General features: G+C 34.5%; 1 protein-coding gene and 1 pseudogene across 1 annotated transcript in view; both read right to left on the bottom strand.

Annotated features, from left to right (window-relative positions):
* Window positions 1–14,879, bottom strand: part of LOC145292919 (transmembrane protein 117-like) — a 418,600-nt gene that overhangs the window by 220,710 nt on the left and 183,011 nt on the right. The window lies entirely within an intron of this gene.
* LOC145293454 (U2 spliceosomal RNA) lies at window positions 14,668–14,794 on the bottom strand (annotated as a pseudogene).

The raw sequence follows: 14,879 nt of genomic DNA, 5'->3' as shown, positions 1-14,879 counted from the left end.
TCTGAAAATTTTAAAAATTATATATGGGCCCAAGATACGGGAGCGGTAAATTTGGACACTTTTTGGCAAAACATTCATGCAAAAAAAAAACACAAAAATAAACCACACTTTTTTGATGGCCAAAATTGAAAGTCTGACTCAGAGGTTGTTCCTTATATGGATAGGCTACTTTTTTATGCGGCAGATTTTTAATTTAGGATTCCAGAAAAAAGTGGGTTTTTTCGATAATTTTTCAGAGAATCCAGAAAAAGTCACAAATGTCCAAAATTCTTGGCAAGTATTTACTTTTAAATTGGATAATTTCTTGTAGGCTAATGACATACTTATTCATCCAATGAGGATCCGTGAGTATTGCTGGAGGCAAAAAGTTTATATCACACAAGTTATATAAAAAAATTGAAAAAGTCTGATACATTTTGTCACTTGCTACATACAATCGCATTGGGGATAAAATACGATTAACTAAGGTTTTGACTTGAATTCATTGCTTTTTTAGACCAATTTGAAGATGGCTCAGATGTTGAACAGTCATGGATACAATGTGAATAATGCCATTATTGTACCATAGTTGCAAAGGATATGGAAGAGATTTTGAGCTGGAGAAAGAAGAAAAGTGCACAAAATTGAATGAGAGTTTGACCATGTTTGATATTTCTCCATAAAAAATTCATGGAGTGCAGAAATGAACGCACATCAGCATGGTACAGAAGAAATTAGAGAAGAGCTATGAAAAACAGAAAGAAGTCATTGCTGAAATTTTTGACATCGAAAGCCCTGACTTGAAAGCTCTACTAGAAGCAGGGTGAGTGAAAGAACTGTTTGCCAAGGCAGCTGACTTGGATCATCTGCTGAATGTTATGCAGATCAAACTGAAGAATGGTATGAGTACAAATGAAAAATTTCAACTGAAAGTTGGTCATGCAAGAACGTTGCAGATTACTTCAATGTATCTGAATACATAATCCATGAAGCATAAGCACTTCAATAAAGCCGCATTATTCCTTCATTACCTGACAAGAAGGTTTTGAGTCTGTTCAAGCATTCTATGATGATGATACATATTCAAGAATGATGCTTGGAGGTAAAGATTTATGAGCATTGGCAACAAAATTCATGTACAATCTCCTCTCTACACAGCCTACAAGCAGAAATATCCGGACCACAAAATAGGATTTTTTAAGTTTTGCAAGCTCCATCCAAAATGGTGTGTCATTGTGTCATCATTCTGTATGCGTTTGCACATATCATCAGAATATAAAACTGTTAGTTGATTGTTTTAACTCTGCTGTTAAAACACAGTTGAAAGGGAAAGCTGAAGAATCTGAAGATGCAAATACTGACAATGAAGCCACCCAACTCCCTAAGTTCAACATCACCTACAAGTGTTACATAAGTATCTGAATGGGGATCGGACATAATGTGTCAGGTGTTCGAGTAAGCTGAGTTAAGTTTTGTTGAGTTGGATTTGACACACTGAACAAGTAAGATGGATTATGAGGGAGGTGGCGGTCGAAAATAGAGAACTCCTAAGCCAAAGATTATCAGCCACTCCATTTCTGCTGATGGGATGCCTGGGAATGAATAAAAAATATACAAAAATACACATCGTCTTGGGTCCATGTCTGAAGCATCTTTGTTACAGCAGGTTCCAGCTTCCCCAAGAGGTTGACAAATCTCCCAGAAGCGACTAGCAGGAGACAGGTATGTCGTCTTTGTTACATGTATGATATGTTTGACACTCATGCACTAAAACACTAGATGAGTCACGGACCGTTAAGATAGACATTTACGATGAGAAGAATAGTCCGTTATACTAAGAACAACATACATAGATACATATATATGGCCTGTTAATTAAGAATACAATAGTATAATTTTGATAACAACATATGTTAATTTGATCCCAATACAACACAAGGACTGGATGGCTATGGTAGTGTGTGACACCATAAATCTTGAATGTACGGTGCGTCGCTGTCAAAACTGTCCTGATATACTACTCTGGAAAAGCACATTCATGACAAATTTATTGAACTCAAAATCAATGACGAGATGGCAGAGTATAGACAAGACAATCTTACAGATACACACAATTACTGTTGAAGATTTCATGGAGTCTCTGCTGTATGGCATAGATAACCTAACCATCCACTCTTACGAAGTAAAGAGTCAGGTTCAATTCCTGACACAAAGAAAAGATGAGCTCACTGAGGAAGAGTGCATCATTAGGGATGTCACTGGAATAAGGACCAGTGCACTATGCATCTCGTGATGATATATTTCAAACAAGATGGAAAACTTCAACACATTTTTTTGTGCATCATATCTGATGATCTTGACCATGACCCCCACTTTCATCCATGAATTGCAGAGAATTGTCATGGCATGGATCAAGGAGAAATTGCGATAGATTAAAAGAATTGAATACTTCAGTGCTGGTCAATATAAAAGTTACAAGGCATTTCTCAATCTTTGCCACCACAAATCTGATTTTGGTATTGATGCAACCTGGACATTCTTTGCAACTAGTCACAAGAAATCCCCTTGTGATGAAATTTGGGATCCTGTCAAGCGTAATATACTGCAAGCCAGTTTGCAAACGCCTATCAACCACCAAATTTTAACATTCCAAGCAGTTGAGGGAATTACTTTCCTGACCATTGACAAAGAACACATGGTATCAGTACGAGAAATCTTGTATCTCCTGTACCAGCTCAGTGCGGAGGGAGGAGACACATTTTTTGGACACCCACTTGAGATCCATAACCTCCTGAAGAGGGGCTAAAACGATGTTTTGGAGCTATTTAGACCAAAATGAATTGCTTTAAATTTGTTTGGAGTCTTTTAAGAGCTATTTAAAAAGTTAGACAAAAATTTTCCGGCTGAGGTGGGGGATCCTCCTGCCCCGACTACAGTGGGAAACCCTGAAATAAGAACAGATTTGCTGGTCTGCAAGATCCTACTTGACATTCTGAGTTATGTTTTCAGCAAAGCTTTCTGTGTTTTTGTTCTACCACTCGAGATCACACTAGTCTGTTGCAAATATCGCAATTATCTTAGTTAAACCGAGAAATATTTTGAAAACTACCAAATTTCAGGGTTTAAATACACCAGAATAGTGGTAATGGCAAGAGATATTTTTTGATTTCATGAAAATTTCATCCTATGTTATTTAAAAAAAATCCAACAGTTATTTCAGGAAAAGCACCATAGTTATCCTTTTTGTTGCTCTGCTTTGGCGGGCTGAACGACCTCTTAAAAAGTTCCGTGGTGGCACATGGTTTGGTCAATCCGAGGTCTTTTCTTTTTATTTAGAGCCTTTCTAACTATGAGTTTTTTTATTCCTCACCCTTGGAAACATACTTGGGTGAAATTAAAGCCCAAGGGGATTAGTTTTAACCCCAAAATTGAAAATTTTCTAAAACGTCCATGTTCCAAAATAAGATGTTGTGATGTACTGATTTCTTATTTCTGGACAGAAATCAACTCTCTGAAAAAATGAGTACCTCTATTCAAATATAGCTGAAAATGCAGATTTCTCTTAGTTTTTACCTAAATTTTATGAGGTGTTCATAAGAAAAAATGTGGGGGAGGGGGGTGTCAGGGTTGGATGATATGAGCTTGAATGTCCCCAAATCTCAGCCAATATTGATCAGAATTTAACAAATGAAGTCTTATTGGAAAAATAATAACCTTTTTTTTTTATTACATTTTCACCCCAAACAAGGCATATTGCCCCTTTGATGTAGGGGGCTACTATCAGAGACCTAAGTTCAAGGGGTGCTATGTAGGGAGTTTAGCAGCAAGATGTCTGTTCACATTACACTTGAACTTCTGCATGTCAGTACAGTTGGGGAAGCAGAAAACCGGAAGAGAATTCCAAAGTCCTGCAGTTCTGGGGAAGAAGCTATTAGAGTAAAAGGCTTTCTTACATCTAGGAATCTCAACTGTGTAGGGGGTGGGACTTGCTGCTTGTCGGGTTTGTTGGGGGTATTTTCATCGAGGGGGTACAAGTGGTTGTAGTTTGTCAGAACATCCACCATTAAAATGCTTGTAAAACAGGCAGAGGGATACGACATTTCGTCCGTGGGACATGGGCTGAAGTTTAGATGACAATTCAGGACCTATTAGGTTGGCGACTCTCTTTTGGACCCTGTCCAGGATCGAGAGACTAATAGCAGACGCACCAGCCCAAATGTGACAGCAGTACTCCATACATAGGCGAATGGTAGCTTTGTAGAGGTACAGGATACTTTCAGGTGTAAGTAACTTCCTAGCATGATAGAGAGAGGCCACCTTTTTTGCAGCAGCCTTAACAATGATTTCAATGTATCTATTCCATCTCATGCTTCCTATGAACATTAAGCCAAGGAGCTTGAACGGAGTGCTTTGGGGTAAAATATCTCTAGCCATAGATATTGGTGGTTGGTAAGGTTTCATGTAATTATTAAAGGAAACTAGCTTTGTCTTGGCAGCGTTGAACATTACCATCCATTTATGACCCCATTCCACTACAGACTGAAGATCTTCTAGGGTTTCGGCCATTACCTTAGATATGTGCTCATTAGTTTTCCCCACGTGCCTGCTATAGAGCGTGGTGTCGTCGGCAAATATACCCATCTCAGAGACAATTTTATCAGGTAAGTCATTTATGAATATCAGAAATAATAATGGTCCAAGGATCGATCCATGAGGTACGCCTGCATTTGTATCAAATCTTTTGGACGTATGCCCATCGAGGACAACCTGGATCCTTCTCTCATTTAAGAAGGATCTAATTATGATAAGCATTCGTCCAGTAATACCATAGGATTTTATTTTCTTCCCTCCCCTGCCTTATCCAGTGCTTGGTATAAACGTTCAGAGATTACAGTTAAAATAACTTCAGTAGAACGGGCTTGCCTAAATCCATATTGGTGATCTGACAGAAGTTTAGTAGCTGTAAGGTGGTGGACTAGAACCTGAAACGTGTAGTGGGCTATGTGACATTTGTCCTTAACGTCACACATCAAGGGGATGATCCATCATCCAGAGCTTATTTTTGGCACTTTTTTACAGCCTTCAAATGTTTCAATCATAGTCATTTGTTTTCCTAGTTTTGCATATGAATTACAAATTTATATTATTTAATTGGAATTCATTATTGAGATGAGTATTATTTATTAATTTATTCATTGCGGATTATAATCCTCATCTTTCTTAGTTGTTGTTTCACAACGTTTTGGCCAACTATTCCTCTGGCCTTCGTCAGATTGTAACCGCGACAGGATAGGAACTCCGAATCTCCTAACTGCATTCTCAGCAATTACTGCCATCCATACTTGTTGTCGTCTCACCACGTTTTTGGCCAAGTAAGCCTCTGGCCGGCTTTGAGTAGGATTGAAACCGCTATCTTCAGACAATTCTCACCTCGAACTGTAGAGATTCAACGTCTCTATCCACTGCGCCATGGGCCCCTTCCTCATGTTATATCTTCCTTCTTTAGTTTTGATACACAAAGTAAATTCACAGTGAATAAGGATTATTTGATACTGGAGATATTCATAATCGTACCCTATTTCCAAAAGAGGGGAGACATAACATATTAGAAATAGTCTCCCCTTGCTGTTATTTCAGATCATTTGAAATCATAGCAGCAAGTTTTAGTCTCTCCTTCATCAAGGCCAGAGGTTTTGGAGAAATATATATATATATATATATATATATATATATATATATATATATATATATATATATGTGTGTGTATATATATATATATATGTGTATATATATACATATATATATATATATATATATTATATATATATATGTGTATATATATATACATATATATATATATATTATATATATATATATATATATATATATATATAAGAGAGGGAGAGAGAGAGATGTGAAATTTTTGTTAGTCTGTCCATTGCACTCGGCCAATCTGGCTGAAAGTTTGTACGGACCTTTGTTATGATAAGGTGCAGCAAATGAAGTATTATGATATCCATTCTATGCACACAGGGATAAATAGTGATCAGAATTTAATGCAAAAATGAGCACAAATTTAACCATATTCAACTATCAATGTCATGAAGCACTCATTTTATAACTTTTGCCCATTTTTAATGAGCTAAAAAGTCTAGCCCATCAATATAACATTTGGCAATTTTTTTAATCTTAAAGTGGTATTCGTTTTAAGATCTTTACATTAACTGGCTTTATGCTTTGTCTGGAGCGATTTCCATAAAAAAATTAAATAAAATTTAAAATATTTTAAATCGATTTGTCTAGTATTTACTTCTGGGTCAAAGGATAATGTTGTACCACGCTAGAGTACTTTTCTTTTGTATTCTGTAATCTATTAGAGTTGACATTTTTTTTGAGAGAGAGAGAGAGAGAGAGAGAGAGAGAGAGAGAGAGAATTATTTTTCTTTTACTTTTTATTCATTTCGTATTCATTGCAATCTGGCAAATGTGTTGTTATTGATTTGTGTGATGAGTGAGAAGCAGACAAAGGACTGGGGCGGTGGCAGGGAAGGGGGGGGTGCAACAAAGGACATCATAAGGAGAAACAGCAGAAAAAAAGATGAACTATAGGAAAAAGTATTCAACCTAACATTAATAAAAGAAAGAAACAAAGAGGGGAATGTTAAATGCAACTAGCAAAGTTAACCAGAATTGTCCGGGGGTGGGGGCATAATATCAAATACAGCGGTATCCCCCAGAACTGTTTTTATATTTATCTCCGCTCATGGTGTGATGATGTGACACAAGGGTCAGAAGGTGGGATTTGCCTATCTGACTATAGTAGCTTCTGATCAGCCTATTATCATTCGTAAATATACCCATGGTGCTTCTGAACCAAGTAAGAGGGCTTTGAAAGAGTGAATTCCGATGCATTCATCCAGGGAAGAGGGGAGGTCTCTGAGTACCAACAGAATCTAGACCGTTGTGGAGATGGCTTTTTCCTTATTGGCTGGGGTATGGCTTTGGTCTTGTGCAGTTCTAGGAGGTCCACCCTTCCAAGTTTTGCCATCTCTTTTTGAGAAGGGATTAGTTTATTGCTAATCGCCTGAGGTGCCCCTATTGGCGAATGCTTATGAGGCTGCCCAGTCATGTTTTGTAGATCAGAGTGCTCTTAGTCTAGGGTGCTGGCTTTTCAAATTCCACTTTCCAACCCTTGTGCCACATCATCCTGTCATTTAAGGGAGATAAATAATTCCAGCCCACAGTTTCGATCTGGTCTTTTTTCTGGAATGTTAGAAATTCTACATAATTTTGAATATGTTTCTTCCATGTCAGAGCAATTAGTCGCAAATTTTGACATTGCAATCTCAAATTATCTGATTTGAAAAACCTCATACTTTTTCTTTAATAGAAATAGCTTGAGACAAGGCATGAATCCACTTGATGTAAGGAGCTAACAAGAACAAAAACTGATTATTACAAAGACAGGAGATGCCTATTGACCTTAGTCTTGAAAGACGAAGGCTGTAGGTAAGAGGGAAACTGAGCAGGAAGAGAGTTCCACAACAGTTCTTTCAAAGAAGCTACTAGAATAAGAAGCTGTATAACAATGAGCTATTAAAACGGTGAATTGATGGAGACCACTAAACCAACAAGTTAAACAAGCTGAAACAAAGGAAGCAGGGAATAAATCAGACAATTCTGAAGAACACTTTTGGCAACTACGTAACTCCACTTCCCTTATTTTGTCATTTAATCCTCACATTTCAGGAGTGATTTTTCTGACAAAGAGGAAAGAATTGTTGTTTTCTAAGTTAGAATATATTCCATCTAACACTTATCGTTGGCAAGTTTCAACCTTGAAGTAGTATGTTTTTTAACTCCTTACATCAAGTGGTTCCATGCCTTGTCTTGAGATGATTTTTTTTTTTTAAGTAGTATTTATAAACAAGACTGAGACTAACAACATCATGTCTGTGAGAGGAAGGTTTCAGTGAAGAAGAAAAGAAAAAGAAAAAAAAAAAGAAACAAACAAAATACTGAGGATGGAGTTTGACTTTAAAATATATTTTTAAATTATAAATTTCAAACAGGTAAAATATTTGTTTATTTTCATAATATTACGTTGTAATTTTGCTTTCAATTGCACCTGATGCATATTTTATTTTATTCAAATTAAATCAACACTTCTATAACGGTACTCACACCCCTGACGTTAATCTTGCATAGCCAACACATTATTCCGATATTTCAAAATACAACCGCTGAGAGACAACACACAGATCTTTACTAACTGACTTTTCTTTCTCCAAATTTACAACATGGCAAGAAAGAAGAAGAAAAAGAAAAAAAGTTTTACAAAATACTGTGAATGGAGTTTGACTCCAAAATATATTTTAATTATAAATTTCAAACAAGTAAAATATTTGTTTATTTCCATAATATTGTGTTGTAATTTAGCTTTCATTTTATTTAAAATTTTATATATTCTTTTTATTCTTATATTGTAAAAATTATCAAATTTTATATTTTTTAAGATTCTCATATTATAAAAATGATTAATTTTATATATTTTTATATTTTTTATTATAAAAATTATAAAATTTTATATTTTTATATAGTAAAAATCATGAAATTTTATTTTTTAATATTTTTATATCATAAAAATTATAAAATTTTATGTTTTTATATTTTTATATTATAGAAATTGCAAAACATTTAAGTAATCCTTGTACCTTCGTGCCAAGGAATATGATGGAATTAAACATTTTTCTGCAGTTCTGTCGTGCTAAGGAATTGTTTAAATTAGTCATTGGATGTTTATCCACCCAGGTTTTACCTTCTCTCTGGGAGAAGTGATTGGTTTATAGCCCTTTTGAGGCACGCCTAGCATAGAATGTTGACGAAGCTGCTCACCAATATTTATGTGGGGCCAAGATATATTGTCTGTTGTGTGCTAGCCTTTCTATCCCCACCTTCCGATCTTGTGTCGCATCTTCTAATGCTGGGAGAGAGGTAAATAGTTTGTGTTAAACTTTTGTTAACCACTGTAAATGAAGTTAATTAGTGTAATGAAGTGTAATGAAATTTGGATCGTGACTTCGTTTCATGGCCACAAGCAAACATCATGCATAATGTGATTAGCACTTCCGGGCATAAAACTATGAATGAACATGAAAACATAATATATGCCTAAAGTGATTATATTTATATCTACATATTATATATTCCTAATTTTTTTTTTTTCTTGGCACTTCTACAGAATTGGAACGAGATTTTGTAGTCGATAAATGGAGTTTTCAGATAAAAAACAATGGTTTTAACCGATTTTTTTTCTCAATTCTAATAAGTTACAATGGTACCTTCCAAATTATGCAGTCGAAATTGCCTGAATATTACTGAAGTATTAAATAAAACAACTTTAACCGTGTTAGCCGGTGAAAGATTGCCGCCATCTTGTTTAAATGACAACGGAAAGATACCTCCCTTTTGAACTCTCCTGTGTCTTACGATCGTTTTCATCAAATTCTATTTTTTATTTATTTCTTTTTGATAAATAATTTTCTATCTACTAGATTTTCGTATTTTTTTTAATATAATCATCTTTAAAATACGAAAAATATGTAGATACAATTGTTTTCATGTAAAATTCAGTATTATGATTTCCGAAATTTCGTCCCAATAGTGTAGAAGCGCCTTTTTTTTTTTCATGTACTGGAGAATCATCGTTTATCAAGACCTATATGCTAATTGAGGATAAGGTTTAATGAGTTTACTAGGAGGACAATGAGACAACAATGTGAGGATTGGTAACAATGGTTGAGACAGGTTAGGAATTAGATTATTTAAGCGGATGGCTCAACAAAAATTTGTTAACATTAAACTTGAAAAAAAATCTTATAGTCAGCTGGGAAGCAGCTCTGTGCTATTGAGTTCTACAGATAGATCGTTCTTGTAAAGTCACTTTGCTCATTATCACTTTCAAGCATCAAACTATGAGTCAATATGGGAACTATTTTTCTAATAAAAACAAATGAAGAACTCGATAAACATTTCATAAAGTAATATATTTTTTATAAAACTAAAAATAATTTTTTAAAAAGTTAATCGTTTCATTTATTATTTTATGCAAAAAAATAATCAAGTATTAATTATTTTTGTGAAAGATATTTTTTTAAAGAAAAATGTGCACAAAACTATTACATATTTTTTTTCTTGTACGCCAATTTGATTATTTTTAAATAGTTGATATTGTGTAGAACAATAAGAAAATCATAGTGAACAATGCATACAACAAAATTTCACACACATTTCTAGATACCTATATCTAATAAGTTCAAAAGAAAGAAAACACTTAGGGAGGTATTTTGGTGGTCAAGTCACTAATAAGAGATTAGCTGGTTTCTCGGCATAGCCCAGGATGTAATAAAGATTGACTGAAATACATGTTCTAGCTGGTTTCTAGGCGTTGCCAGGGATGTAATATAGACACATTATGTTGTATATTACCTGTTCTCTTCTCCCTAAGGTAAAACAATTTCGTATACATGCTGTAAATTACCTATGCTAGGGATAAAACATGAACAATACCAGTCCTAGGGTAGATAAAACAAATAATACATAGAGATGAAAGATTCCTCTCCCCTAAGAATAAAGCATATGTTCAATATCTGCTTTTGTTTTTTCATTGTTTATACGATCCCGAGCAACGCCGGGTAGCCCTGCTAGTTTTTTATAAAACTAAAAATAATTTTTTAAAAAGTTAATCGTTTCATTTATTATTTTATGCAAAAAAATAATCAAGTATTAATTATTTTTGTGAAAGATATTTTTTTAAATAAAAATGTGCACAAAACTATTACATATTTTTTTTTCTTGTACGCCAATTTGATTATTTTTAAATAAAACAGGAAGTTAGGTTTAGTAAGCGGAACATTTTTATATCAATTCAAGTTTTTTATCTAACACCGTTTGCTGCAGACTTCAAGTCGGCTGTTCTTCTGATTCACAGAAATAGCCTCGGTATCTGGGAAAATACGTGGGAGTAGGTCAAGTGCCAACTACAAGCCTAAGAAATCCGTCTCTTAGCAACGGTAGACCAGAGCAAATTCTGATTGGTCAATATATCAGAGTTTCCCATTAGCCACGAACAGGAGAAGGCAAGCATAATAAAGAAAAAGAAAGAAAGAAAAATTAAACATAGAAATGTCTCTTGGCACTTTTAAACAAGAGCCGGATTCCATTTGTCAATATATCCATATTGACAAACTGGGAATTTGTTCCAATCAAATATATAATAAAAATAAATAAACAAATAAAAAAGAAATTCTAAAATGGAATGTCAACAGCATAAAAAAATGTTTTTTAATAAGAACAAAATTAAATATAAAAATCGCAGTGAAATAACAAAGTTAAAGGATTGCAATTCAAAGGAAAGCAGAAAGAAGGTTCAGTCTTACATAAAACGTTATCTTGTCAGATTTTGAAAGTCAGACTTAGATGGTATTTAAGCTAACAAATTAAACTGTTTCTGAACAGCTAATATTCATCTATTTGGTTGGCAACTTATTTTTTTATTTTATTTTTTTATTTAGATTATTCGGAGCATTGTTCTCATCTTAGATTTGTGTTGACACAAATACATATATATATATAAGGATATAAGTGCTAAATAATAATCAGTTCTAATTTACAGTCCTCTGAAAGTTGAAGGTTCAATGCTTAGTGAAGAATGCTACTAAAGAATTACTTAAAACTTCTACCTGGTCATGGTTGACAGAACAATCACAACTTATGCAATCAATACTCACATATACAAGTTCACCATGTAATAAAGAGGTGGAATGACTAGGTATCCGGAAATGGGATGTGATTTTAGCAGGCTTATGCAGCATGCTTAGTTTAGTGTATCTCAAAACCAATTTCACTCTTAATATCTCTATCTGATGGAGTTCTGTTAAAGTTATAGTAGTTGGTTGGTTGTCTTTGTTTTATGGCATATCAACCCTTTTCAGGTTATTTAATGCCAAATCCAGTTATTTTGAAGAAAAAAAATTTTAACAGAATATATTGGAACCCTAACAGGTACTACCACTTAGGGTCAGAGTGGACCTGGGAGCAATGGGAATTAAAGGGTGGCTCCACACTCCCCAAAAGCCTGCAAGCTGGGGCCTCACCATCGGATATAGTTTAAGGTCATATCCAGGACCTATAATAGTAGGAAAATATCTGAAACTAGCAGGGAAACCCAATGTTGCCCAGAACTGAATGATGATCAATCAATGTTTTACACTTCCGGTACTCTTATTGTTATCAAAATCGCTTAATTTTCAATCAAATCGATTGATTGCCTGCTCTAGTAAGGGACCCACCGCAGTGCACCAGAAGCAAGTTTCACATGTCTCCCTGCACTGAATTAATCCACAATACATTGTAATGTACATTGCACTGTACAAAACCTTCAGTTGATCTTATGTAATTATTTTTATATAATGGCTTGAATTAAAATTTAAAATGCAAAAGTCAAGTATCATGGTTCAGTTGTGCTCTAAACAGAAACATTCATTTCAAACGCGTTCCTGTCTTATCAAAGAACTTACTGTTGATTTTATATGTCGGGCCCTTCTGCTTGTGCAGTGATAAAACTTCTCAAATGCACTTGTGATGTTAGACTGTATAAGGGCGTCAACTCTGTTCCAAATTGAACTGTTATTTCTTTAATCAGATTTTTTTTCAATTATTGATTTTCAATACTTATTTTATATATTTTTTTTTTTTACTTACGTTCATCTCTAACAAGGCATATCGCTATTTGGATGTGAGGGGCTACTATTTCGGACCATGCCTAAGAAAGATTAACAAGATGCTGATTTACATTACATTTAAACTTCTGCATATCAGTACAGTCAGGGAAGCGGGTTACAGGGAGTGAATTCCAAAGTCTAGTTGTTTGAGGGAAGAGCTGTCTGGCATTTAGGAACCTCAACAGTGAAGGGGTGTGATTTTGTTGCTAAGTAGATTTATCAGGGAAATGTATGTCGAGAGGGCACAAGTGCAATGAGTTTATCAGAGCACATTCCATTAAAATACTTGTAAAACAGACACAGAGATTGAACATTGCGGTAATCATTGCATGTGTGCGCATTTCGATAGAAAACCTCTCTAAGAACACTCCCAGTCACATAAAGTACATTTGTGTGAATTTTATTTTTAAATCAGCCCAGCCATTTCGGTATCCACGGGGAACAAACACGCACACACAGTGCATTTTATATATAAGTAGAAATTAATGTTCAGGAGAAACCCACCAAATTATCAACTTCAAAACCAAATTAAATTAAATTTCTGAATTTTTTTAGATAAGGATTGATAATTCGTATTATTTGGATCATTCAGACTACTGTTCTCATCTCACAAATTAATATGAAAAATGGAAACGACTGGAAATCCTATACAGATAAAGATTAGAACAGCAAACTAATCCAAATTAAATTATTAAATAAGAACAAGAATTTACAGCTGAATGCAAGCATATAGATAAATAGTTACTTTATTGTTTAAAGTTTGGTTAAAGAAAAACACTTCAAATTTTTTTTAGATGATTGATAATTTGTATTATTTGGATCCGCAAGAACTCGTGATACAACAAATCAAATGGGAAGAGTTGTTTTAAGCAAGAGTCTTCCAGAGGTTGAAGGTTCAATCTTAATTATGAGTGATACTAAGAATACAATTATAAATTGTATTAAGTCCTCTACCCAGTCATGGCTGATGGAATGAGAATAAACTACCTTTGTGAATTAAAGGGTTCTATTCAAAATTCTATACAAATTTGAATTAGAGAGTCCTGAGTTTGACAAGATACACCTGAAAAGTTTGGAGGATACATCGGCTGAAACGTTACAATATGAGAACAGTTGTCTGAATAATGGAAAAACGCTAATTCACAAACACAATTTAACTTCTTGAATAAATTCTGCAAAATAACAAAAATAAAAAAATAAACTTACACCAAAACATACAGATTTTCAAAAATGAACTGCTACGTGTATAAATACTGTCAATTCTTTCTGTTTAAATTTTTATTGATTTCAGATTCGAGTCAAATCTTGATAGATATGTTGCATGGTTGTCATGATCCTGTTTAAAGGGTCACAAGGAAAACAGAACACGGGAATAGAGTAACAAAATGTACTGACAGGAACATACAAAAGTGAGGGGTTGTTCGTCCAGTCAACAAACAGCGTTGGTTGGTCCACTGGATATCGACTTCCGCCATACGGCTTTGCCTTCCAATATTCATTCTGTATGGATCAGTTCATTCATAGGTAACACAAGTAGTCTACAACAATAATGAAAGTCATAACTTTAGTGAGAGAATCTACACTCCCTAGAAATTTTTTTTTTTTTGGGGGGGGGGGGTGATACTCATATTAACAAGGCCGATAGCCATTAGTCACGTGCTCTCGTGTAATGAATGAATACTTGAATGTATGATTGACATGAAAATCTTAAGTATAAACTAAAATGACCGAAAAATGGGCTGAAATGACTTAAATAAATAAAAAGTAAATGACTTAGAATGACTTAAGGATGAATTGAATGACCTTAAGAAGGACTTGAATGCTTAACAAATAACTGGAATCCTTCAAAAACAACTTGAATGATCTGTAGAATGACTTGAATGGCTTTGAGACTGACTGGTTGTAAAGTGGGTGATCATTTTACATTAAATTAATACAGAAAAGTGATCCCCCACTTTATATCACAATAAATACAGCATGTAGTAAGAACAGATACTACACTTTGATCTTGGCCAAAAGGCCAAGAAAAGGGTATTTATTTTCTCCCCTGCCGAGCAAATTAGGCACAAGGCCGATTTTTAATGTGAGGAGTGAAGGGGAAATGGGGACCAACTCCCC

Source organism: Euprymna scolopes, chromosome 14 (assembly GCF_053919585.1).
Source record: "Euprymna scolopes isolate OS-2025 chromosome 14, ASM5391958v1, whole genome shotgun sequence".
NCBI classification, from domain to species: Eukaryota; Metazoa; Mollusca; class Cephalopoda; order Sepiida; family Sepiolidae; genus Euprymna; species Euprymna scolopes.
The sequence above is the reverse complement of the archived record's forward strand: the minus strand, read 5'-3'. Positions and strand labels throughout refer to the sequence as shown.